Here is a 12,122-nt window from a genome sequence, read left to right on the forward strand (position 1 = left end):
CGCGCCACCTCTTATAGTGGATACCCTCAAACATAAGAGGTCTCATGGAAGCAGCAAAATCATTTGGGGTAAATTGACTATGATAAGGTTTTTGGATTGTTGGAAATATGAGCAATTTACCGAATGATTTTATTAACAGAAATACTAGATAAAGCATGACTAATATAGTAGAGATAAAACAAGTCATGCGTTCTGACAGAGAGAAGGAAAATAGCTTCTGCATATATGAACCGTAGCCTATCATATCTAAAGCAGACAGTATAGCAAGTAACATATATGAAGTAGAACCTAAAATGTGTAGGACAAGGACTAGAACAAGGAACTGCGGCAGAACCTTTAACAGGAAAGACAAGAACACGTACGGGACAGCAACAGCAGAAGCGTTGGACTTGGGGTCGGTGTCCTCGCCTGCCATGTCGTCGAGGAGGTCGTGGACGTCGGGGAAGAAGTCGTCGTCGGGGAAGTAGTCGTCGGCGACCGGATCGTCCGTGATGAAGCAGCCAGTAGTCGCGCTGAGCGCTCCCCAAAAACCTTATCACCCTTCTCCCGTACATTACGCTCCCCTTTAGGATTTATTAGGAATTTTTTAAACTGCTATTGGACTAGGCCCAAAATAGACAAAGTTCCAGCACATACACCCAAACGCGGTGCAGTTAAGTCACCGAAGCTGCCTTCCACAAAATAGCCCCACAGGTACACAATCGTTGAGGCAGCAGCAGCGGCCGTTGTTGGGAAATCGCTATCAAGGGAATGCTTTGAGCTCCTAACTTTGGAATTACACGCACGCAAGATCGCCATCAAGGGAATGCTTTGAGCAAGATAGCGGCCGGCCTAGCCTTTGGTTACATTACGCAACACCAACGGCCTATCTTCTGAACCATAGCACTCTTTTTAAATTTCAACCTCCGGTTGGTATCAGAATGCATGGAGATTTGCTGTTCAGATTAGTTTTTAACCTGGCAGCCGAGCAAATTACCATTTGCACATGCGCCCGTTTAGTCAGAGTCCTACTTGGCCAATCATCAAGTGATTGCACAATTACATGAACCTAACCCACCTAGTAGCATACATTCCTTGTCATGTCTAGTTATGCACTTATGCTTCTCCACCGTCAAATGATTAGGCATCTCTGTCGGAGCAACTTTCTGTTTAGCTGTGTATGTCCTCGTTGTCAACTAAGCACTCTATATATATTAGTGCGAGTGATGGTATACTCTGTTCCCCTAAATGTCGTGCCTTCTACAATTTTGGAAACTAACTATTTCTTTGTGGCCTCCGTTTTTGGTAAAGATTATGTGGACAGATCATCCCTTGTTGATTTAAAGAAGGAAGCTGTAGATGTCTCAAAGTTGTTGGTGAATTTACAGATTTCTAAGATCAACAGGAGGGCTAATATGGTGGCTCATGAGATTGCAAAGTTTAGTTTTGATAATAGATCTGATGGTTTTCTGTTTCATTCCGTTCCGCCCAGCGTGGCAAAGTTTGTTATGAATGATTATACTAACATTTTAAGTTAATTAATACATGAAGGGGTTTTTCAAAAAAAACATGGCCATGTTTCCAGAAGTCATGGCAGCATGCTTGTGTTCAAACTCCCAAAACAGATTTGCAACGCAATAACTTCTGCTATGTCTCAGTTTTGGTGGGGAGATGAGGATGTGAAGAAGCACATGCACTGGTTTGCATGGTGAAAGATGTGTGTACCTAAGAGCATGGGTGGAATGGGTTTCAGAGATGTGCATTGTTTTAACCTGGCCCTCCTAGCGAAACAATGCTGGCGACTGCTCGCAGAACCAGAATCACTATGTGCGAGAGTCTTGAGAGCAAAATATTTCCCAGACGGTGATCTACTTAACTGCACTCTTAAAAGAGGTAGTTCTTTCACTTGGCAGAGTCTATGGAGTGGTATTCAGACTTTCAAGAAGGGTCACATTTGGAGAGTTGGAGATGGTACGCAAATAAATATTTGGCATGATCCTTGGGTCCCTAGCAGCCCAAGCAAGAAGGTGATGACCCGAAGAGGTAATATTGTTCTAACAAAAGTTTCTGAACTTATTGATATGGAGAATAGATGTTGGGATGAAGAACTGATCCGACAGGTGTTATGGCCTATTGATGCCAATAGGATCTTGAATATTCCTCTTGCTATAGGAATGATGGAGGATTTTGTTTCATGGCACTACAACAAAACGGGGTTTTTCTCGGTTAAGACGGCATACCACATGGAGTGGGATTACCAACATGGACGAAAGTTGAGACAAACAAATACCATATTGTCTTCAAGTACTAGTCCAGTTTGGCGCACTCTTTGGAAACTTCAAATACCGGCAAAGATCAAGGTGCATGTTTGGAGAGCTTTGTATGGTGCAATCCCTTGTCGGGGAGTCCTGGCCAATCGACATATGATAACAATCTCCGACTGCCCGATATGTGCCACGGATTGTGAGAGTATTCGTCATTCTTTCTTTAGATGCAACAGAGTGCAAGAGATTTGGGCAAAATTGGGCTTTCTTCCCACCGTAAGTGAGCTGTGCGAAACTGAGATGGAGGGATCTTCGCTCCTTGGTGACCTGTTGTTAATGCCAAGCGTTGATGTTCCGTCGCTCCCGGGTGTGCCCATGAAGGAGCTGGTGGCTGTGGCGGTTTGGTATATATGGTGGGAACGACGAAGATTCACCCATGGTGAGCCCATCCAAGAACCTGGAAGATCGGCCCAAGCCATTGTTACTTTGACCAAAAGTTTCTTGAGGGCAAGGAAGCATGGTGCGGGCAGGATAGGAAGACATGGATGGACGAGACAAATAAAGGGATTTGTTAGCCTCAATATCGACGCCTTTTTTGATGCTGACAGTGGCACCAACGGGACTGGGGCCATCATATGGGACTCTACAGGTTCTTTCGTTGCGGCATCCACGAGCAACATCCCGTTTGTCCAAGATGCGGCGACAGCCGAGGCACGGGGCCTCAAGGATGGGCTGGTTCTGGCAAACACCATCGGCTGCAACAAGGTGGAGATCAGGGCGGATTGTATGGAGGTCATCCAGATAATGCAAGACGGAGGCAATTCCTTAGGACCAGCTGCAGCCATCTATGAGGAGTGTACTTTCTTGTGTCGTAATTTTATCTCTGTTAGTTTCTGTCATTGTCCTAGGGAAGCTAATATGGCGGCTGATCTTTTGGCTACTAAGTCGGAGCCCTCACGAACTATTGTGTGGCAGAACGAGGCTCCAGACTTTCTGCTCGATATAATCACAAATGATGTAGCCCTATTTTCACATGAAATATAAACCGCCATGATGGCATTTCTCTCAACAAAAAGTGAACATCCACTAAAATGTTATTGTCATGGAGTTTCGAGGCACTTTTGGGAAGTTGGATCCGGCTGCACAATTTTTCAAGTTAACTGCAGCCAGTGTACAACATTCAGCACGAAACAGTTTAGGCCTCTTTGGTTCAAAGAAAAAGTGGAGAAAACACATAGGAATGGATGTTTTTTCTATAGTGCACTACTCGAGCCTTTGGTTCAAAGGAATGTAGCATAGGAAAATGAATGAGATTTTTCTTTGGTCTCGGTTTCAAAGAAAAACACAGGAATTTTATAATCCGCTTGGGCTTTTTTCTTTTCTTTCAAATTATATGTACGAAGAACGAGACTGGCATCCTTATTGGCCTAATGATGACATCCTTACTGGCCTAATAACATTCTAATTACGTGTTTTTATGTGGATTGGTTTTGACCAGACTATGTTTATAAGGATTTTTGTGTTTTTTTCTTCTGCTTTTCCGAACCAAACACTTAAATCTGGGAAATTCATGTGTTTTCTAACCCTCTTAGAGCATCTCTAGAAGACCCGTATAAGTGGTCAAACCCTTATAATTTTTGCGTTTTACAGTTTTGGTCAAAAAAAAATGTCCAGAACCGAAACCGTAAAAATGGTCCAATCCATAATCTTTTTAAGGGAAGGGGAGCCTTGGCGCAGTGGTAAAGCTGTTGCCTTGTGACCAAGAGGTCACGGGTTCAAGTCCTGGAAACAGCCTCTTACAGAAATGTAGGGAAAGGCTGCGTACTATAGACCCAAAGTGGTCGGACCCTTTCCCGGACCCTGCGCAAGCGGGAGCTACATGCACCGGGCTGCCCATAATTTTTTTAAGGGCCACCAAAAATGCACACCCAAAACCCTTATATTTGGAGGTTGCAAGGCCGAACCTAAGGGGCCCCATATACTGGTCAAACCTCGTCGGAGCAAACACGCCGTCACGGAGTTTGCCGGAATCCGCCCTAAACTCGCCGGAATTCATCACCGCACATCGGAAAAGGCCGCTAGACGCCGCAATCGATCGCCGGCGATTCGAATTGGACGAGGTCGACATCGCCGTGGCCTCCCATTACCTTAGCCTGGCCGCCGGAATCCTCCCAGCGCTGCAGGCAAAGGGGCACGGGCCGGCCGGCGCGGCTGGCAATAGAGCAAAACGCGGATGGCGGATGCGACGGGCCGTGGCCGGTGAGGCTGGGCTCGGCCGACGGGCGATGGGGCACGGCCGACGGGGTTGGGCACGGCTAGCGTGGCCGGCTGGGGGAAGGGGCGGCAGTGGCCGGACTTGAGGAAGGAGCTCTTTATCCCAGTTTTACAGTTTGTTTTAGAGTATCTGTTCGGCTGTAGCTAAAATGAACCCTTAAAGTGCTTTTTTTACTCGTATCCCAGTTTTACAGTTTGTTTTACAGTATCTGTTCGGCTGTAGCTAAAATGAACCCTTAAAATGCTTTTTTTTGACATGTATCTCAGTTTTACAGTTTGCAATTTTAAGGGGTCTGGTGGAGATCCCAGTTTTACAGTTTGCGATTTTAAGGGGTCTGGTGGAGATGCTCTTACGCATGCATTTATATCCAATTTCCGTGTTTCTTTCCTTTCACTAGATGACCCGGTGCGCCAAATGGCGCAGAGATCCATTTGAAACCATGTTCATGTGGAGAAATATTTGCCTTTTTTTAGTAACTTTATGTTTGATCAAGGATAGAGACCATGTCAAACCCGAAGTGTTTTGAAGGTGTATTTGGACAATGTGCCATTTGGCTCTATGTTACCCAAGTAAGGTGCAAGGTCCAAATTCAAGCATCAAGGGTAAAACCTTTTGTAACAGAAACGTTTGCATTTGTAGGGATAGCATTTCTGCCAAGTTATACATGACTTTCAAAGATCAGTAAACTGAATCCGAAGTTTACAGGTTGTAGAGGAAAAAATTCTCGAAATGCCATTAGATAGGTACACAAACAATGAACATAGGAAAAAAATTTAGTGCATGATCCCAACCTTCTTGCTAACAACCAGCACAACAACAACCACTCCTAATAATTGGCATTGGATAACTGATATTTTTTGTGTAGATAAATCATTAATCTCCATAGGGGTAGGAGCTCCCTTGTTCAATTGAGGGGTATGATTTTGACCGGATCATCACACTTGTTTCTGCAACATCACACTTGTTTCTATGAATAAAAACTCTTAGAGAATATAGACCCTCAAAAAGGAAAAACACTCCTTGGGAATGGATGGTTGAGACCGCTCCGACATGTGTTTCCGTTCTGTCACTTGCTGTTCGGGGAGAGTAAACTCTAGGTGGCTAGGCCAAACTCTCCCCTCGGAACTTCACTGGCGAGCCCGTGGATTCACCTTCCCTTTTCTGCCGCTCCATCAACCGGTGGTGGGAATGGGAATCTCGGTGCCTTCGATCCGGTTAGTAGTTTAGGTCACGTTTTTTAGTCCTCGCAGGTGCGGCACTCGAGCGGATGGTGGCGCTACTTCTTCGAGTTTGTCTTTCATGTCCCGATCCTACTCGAGTTCGTCCATTTGAACATAGCCGACAAAGCTCTGGCGTAGATTCCTGTCGTCTCCTTGGGGTGATGAGGTTAGGGTTTCTCGTCATATGGCGGGATTTGGTGTCAGATGCTTCAGATATAGGCAAGGGTTCAATGATGACGACTACGACTCCAGGTATTGAACAAGGGGCACATGTATGAAGACTTCTCGGCTATCATTGACCAGGTCAAGTCGGATCCCGTAGGGGAGCGGCGATAGCGGCGCGTCAGCAACAGTAGTGGCTATGCGATGGTCTTGGAATCGCAATGTAATTTTTATTATGTTTGATATGATTTGTATTTTCAATGAACATTGATAATAGATATGGATAATTTTTGAAAAAATAATTGAGTCCTAGTTTATGTGAATAAAACATATTCCCTCAGTCTCATAATGTAAGATGTTTTTTAACACTGATGTAGTGTCAAAAATTATTTTATATTATGAGACGGAGGGAGTACCTGAGAATAATAGATCCTTTAAAAAGAAAATAAAAACTCCTTGGGAGTAGATTTTTTTTCTCCCCTTGGAATAGATGGCTGGCACCTACGAGCGCTCATATATGCATTTTCCCGGTGGGCCACAACGTATACGGGTGCAAGTGGCAGTGGGACACAACGTTCACGGGGGGATGTGGGCCACAATGGTTCAGCGTGAGCAAGTGGTAGTCTCCCACCGGATAAGCCACCATGCCACGCGTGTCTGGTGTGTGCGGGTTTGGCTGTGCGCGTGTCCTCTCATGGGGGCAGCCACTCAGTTCAGCTCTGGACAGAGGAGACTGGCGATTTGGATCCGCCGTAGTGTTGTTCTGGCCGTCTTGGGCGAGGAGGTTCCAGCCATCGGTGCTGCTTTCCCCGGCTGCTTCTTGGGCGGAGGAGGTTCCGACCGTCGGTGCTGCTTTCCCCGGCTGCTTCTTGGGCAGAGGAGGTTCCGGCCGTCGGTGCTGCTTTCCCCGGTTGCTTCTTGGGCGGAGGAGGGAGCTCGGTCCATCTGTTCACCCAGCCGCCTGGATTCATAGGGGACATGTCCACGATTCAACGCCCACCCGACGTTGTCACCAAGGTAATAAATAATCCATTCTAATCCATCCTGATTCTCCTGAAGAAGCATATTCGCTTGATTAGCATGGTCTTCTACAGCAGTATTATGCTCATGCAAATCACCACAGATAGCAGCAACTAATTTAACTCGATCGAAAAGTACATAGAAAAGGCAAGCTAACATACCATGTACAATAACCATCCTGGACATCTGGATGTCCAGTATTACAGTGGAATGAGTTGATTTTGCACCTGTAAAACTGAAACTGATTTCTAACTTCCTCTCCTTCTTCAGCTGGGTGATCTGCATTGGTTTTAGACATCAATCTATATAGCCCCGGTCTTCCAATCTATGGTTGAGCTTTATCTTCTGCTGGTATGCGGCGACATCAAGCAGAGTCATCATTAACAAATGGATCTGTTTAAGATTGTTTGATGTCAGGTATGGACTTCAATCATATAGTAAAAAGGCAATAGGAGAGATACATGAAACACAATTTGGCCCTAAAGCATATGCTAACAATGGGGTGTTACTGATAAGCAACCTTGATTTGGTATATGTGAGACAAGTTGTCATATAGTTCTAAGCATGTTTCTATAAACTGTTGTAATTAGGCTAGGGTAATTTATAAAGATGATGGCCATAGAACATAAATACTCTCTCTGTACACTAATATAAGACATTTTTGTAGTTCAATTTAAACTGCAAAAACGTCTTATGTTAGTGTAAAAAGGGAGTATGATATAGATGAAGTAAACACTGCATTTTCACACAGAAATAGTGATATTATGATTGAAGATAGATTCAAAGGCGATAAATCATTACTACCGACCATACTTCATTGTGCGCCCATAATCCACAAAATCAGAAGCAAACGCATGCTCAATAGTCTTAATCATAATGATTGATTTAAGGGAAATGACGCACATGGGTAGCGTTGGAGGAGGCACCCATATTTCCTTGAGCATATATTCGACTTTGCGCTGAGCATCGGTAATAAGTCTTGCCCTTGATGCAATAATAGCCTTGGCAATATTCTAGTTGTATTCGTCCATATCATCCACCGGCACATCACTTTCGGTGGTATCATCTTCCTCTAGGTTGTCACTATTGCCAATTTCACTTAATACAATAGCAAAGAACACTTTGTTAGTTGCAAAATAAAAAAGTAGAAACACGTAAAGCGTGTAGAGGTGGTTGATGTAGCACGTATTAACAAAGTATATTAATAGAAAGGTACTGACAGGTGATTAATGTAGCGGTATTAAGAAAATTCGCCACTTCTAGGCTCCACTTCGGAGCTGTCCGCACCAACTTTCCTAGATCTATCTTGCTCGCGTCCCGTTTTGAACCTATGATTGCCAAGAGAACAAAATAAGTAAATCATTATGTTTCCTTGATCATAAACACTAAACAGTCTTTACTAAAGCATTAAGATTGTCACCGACCTTCTAAGAGGAGGTTCAAACTTTTTTGCCGATCCCTCTCATCTGCAAGAAACAATAGGTTGAACTAATCATGCAAAATATAGAATTTTATCAACATTTGAAATAACATAGCACCAAATAGCATACTATCAGCGGTCTCCGATTTGAGACCAGCAAAATACATATGTATGCAAGGCAACATCGGTTTTGAAAGGGGAATGACTGGTTTAGCACCCCCATTCACATGTGTATTAATCAAGGCATCTGAATTACAACATTGCAGACAACATAAATATGGCCACAAAATCTTGGAGGTTCGACCCGTGATGCACCACAAAATTCACCATCAATAAACTATTCTGGAGTTCGTGTAGCACTAATATTAGCATAAGGCGGTTTACGTACCAGTTTTAATGTAACACTTTTCTAGAATTTTGATTAACACGGCTACTAACTACCGGTGTCACTAATGCCCAAATAGATGAACATGTAAAATACATGGCATGGGCGACAGACCAAAATCAAAGGCTAGCAGATGTGCGCCACGACACTGATTAGTGATTACATGACTTTGATAGGTAATACCATATCACATGAAAAATATAGTGTCCAATAGACCATATGCGGAGAGAGTTTCATGTTAAGAGAATGAAGAAAATGTTGCAGGTCAAGAAAACAAGTATAAGAGCTTATATATAGAACAGTTTAAACTGAGCAGATGCCCTGTCACATATTCTGTGGAATGAAATTATATGAAAAGAATGTTGTAAGTCAAGAAAACAAGTAGAAGAACTTATATATAGAACGGTTTAAACTGAGGAGATGCCCTATCACATATTGTGTGGAATGAAATTATATGACCAATTTACCCTGTAATGGTTGTCATCTAACTCGGCAGGAAAGAGAGCCCAACAGGCATGGTGTTTGGAGGGCCTATTTGTGCTATTTTTAAATATTGTTAACAATGTTGAGACTGAATTAAGATGAAGCTAGCTACTATACAGATTGGGCATATAAGCCTAGTAGATGTGTTTTTAGGAGTGTAATGTGTTTACGACAATGTATCAATCTAGTTATCAGGGATGTAACCAACAACACAGTAACTTGATTAAAGGCCTAAGCAATAGAGTGCAACGATACACATATTTTCGGCAAATGGCACTCCATCGGCAATGAATTGGCATACATCACAACATAGATTAATGCTGGTCGTATGAAAAATACCAACATAGATTAATACTGGCACACATCAGTAATCAAGTCCTAATTACAGTTGCAAAATAGCCAAAACTAGCTAGTTGCTCAATGTTGCAACCATTCTGCACCAACAGTACTTACTTGCTACCATACACGCTGCAGCAACTCAAGCATTGGGAACTTTTGATAGAGGCTATATTTTTAAACCATTTGTTCACGTACTAACATTTTGATCCGAGAGGCATATTTTTTAAAATTTTGGGATACACCATGTATGATAAGAACAATAGACAAATGAATCAAAAAGGCTGGATTTACCCAAGAGTACCAACCTTTCTTTAGCATGTTTCAGAAGAATAACAGCGCCAGATTAAGTGAAGCAATCTTTCGCTTGAGTTGCTTGTCCTTGGTCGTTTCCAGAATCCTGGCACAAAATAAGCTTGAAGGAGAGCATGAGAAGAAAATAATAATGTAAACAGAACACGACACACAGAACACACAGGTAGAGCGAGTAAAATGGTGTATATGAATGAGCAAAACAATGAAAAGTCAGAGAAGGAAGGCAGAACCTTGGCAGGAAGAAAGGCAGCACACGAGGCGGCGGGCCGGCAGAACAGCAACAAGAACCGCAGACCCACTATTCTAACTTACAACATTGGGTCCGACAGGGGATGGGGATGAACTTGCAACACACTTCCACACAAGTAAGTTTCTTACAGATGCATTTCTTTATAATAAAACTGGTTGCTTGTCAGTATACACATTTACAGAAATATGAACTTCTTTTCACCTAGATGGATGGATCTTCCCATAGATTTCATACACCCTGTATGACTTCTTTGTTAAGGGGTGGGTAATCAAACCTGACACTTATTTTTGATAGTTTTTCTCCAATCTCCTGAAGATAGGAGAGCAGCACACTGTAAATAAACAAACTTCATAATCTCAATAATACTTTATACTTGACAAAGTCAGGATTGTAGTAGCCTTGCCATGACATCAGCCACAATATATTTATCAGTTATCACAAGAACAATGTATAATGCTGAAATGCCAGTGGAGAGCATAGTGAACACAATAGTGCTGGAGAAACTTGTCTGTGATCTTCTCTAGATACATCACCTTGTATGAATACATCATGGCATAATTGAAGGCATTGGACAATATTCTACATGAACTGGGTGGTCTATTTAATGTTCTTAATGGATCCATGTACAAAGATAAGAATTTGACAGTATGAAAAGTAGAAGAACACATGTGTAGTTATTCACAGAAACAGAGAAGTAACTATAATCCAAATAATGCTTCAACAACAAAACATACTTGCTCTTAACTGGACAGCAGCCGTTGCTAGCAAAGTGTTGTTGGCCATCTGAAGAGTAGGTACCAGAGAGAGAGGAGTGGGGCCTGATTTTGGCTGTCATCAGGGTCGGGTTCCGCCTCTCTTAGCTTATTTCTTAGTTATCAGAAGAACACTGTATAAAGTTAGTATTCTTTCTCTGAAGAAATCAAGCGTAATAACAAGCAGAGATTATATATTCCTAAGCTATCAGAAGAACAATGATTTGTGGGAAATCGAAGGAGCGATACATAGAAAGGACGGGTTAGAGACCAAACTTTGCATACTTCATTTGGCTGAATCATCTACAGTTGAAAGTATATCCGTGTATGACGGTGGAAAAGTAGTAAAACACATGACGGTGGAACAGCAGCAAAACACAATATTGCAGCAGAGCTTAAAGCAGGTGCAAGGTCTGAACAAGGTTGATTATAGTCTAGTTCTGAGTGTTAACTGTAATGCTGCCTCAGCTATAACAAGTTGTTCATGTTGCAATATATTGGTGTTTATGCCCAGCCCAAATGTAACTTACGTACTGAACAAAATAGGACATACGAACCTGATTATCAGGTAAAATAGCATATTTTGAGTAGTCGGATTCCCCTTGGGAAAGCTCTTTAGCCCCATCATACATTAACTGCGCAAATTAAGCTCATTACTCGAGAAAAAACACTTGCAAAACACTCCCAAAAGAACAATATAAAGCTGCCTACATGATCCTCACTAAGCAATAAGAGGAAAAACTATATTAAAACACACTCGTTGCAGTATTGGCATACTTTGATTGTCTGGTACACGATGACATGGTTGACTGTCGTATAGCCCTTGTGTTCCGCCACGTCAAAGCCGGTCCAGGAAAGAAGATTTATCTGGAGATAGATGTTCAGAAAAATGTAAGGTATACTATTTGTCACTGGGATTGTAACTTTCCAGGGAAGAATACAATGGGATTCTTGCCTGCATAGATATCATGGACTTTCCTGATTCTCCGGCCCCTTAAAAAGAAAACATCACATATTAGGAACCAGCATTTCCTGATTTTGAAACAGGGTAAAGAAGACGGCTATCTGGAATTGGTCCAACTAATATTTTGAAGAGGAGGGGAGAGGGGAAAGGGGAGGGATGTGGTGCCATACCACCGTTGACCGGCGTCGTTTGTACAGCCACGCTGCCAGTAAGGTTGAGGGCGAGGGTGCTGCCGACATGGACCTCGTCAAGCTCCTGGCATCCAGTCACCGCTATCGCTCCCATGCTCCCTGCCGC

This window comes from Triticum aestivum, chromosome 5A (assembly GCF_018294505.1).
Source record: "Triticum aestivum cultivar Chinese Spring chromosome 5A, IWGSC CS RefSeq v2.1, whole genome shotgun sequence".
In the NCBI taxonomy this organism is placed as follows: Eukaryota; Viridiplantae; Streptophyta; class Magnoliopsida; order Poales; family Poaceae; genus Triticum; species Triticum aestivum.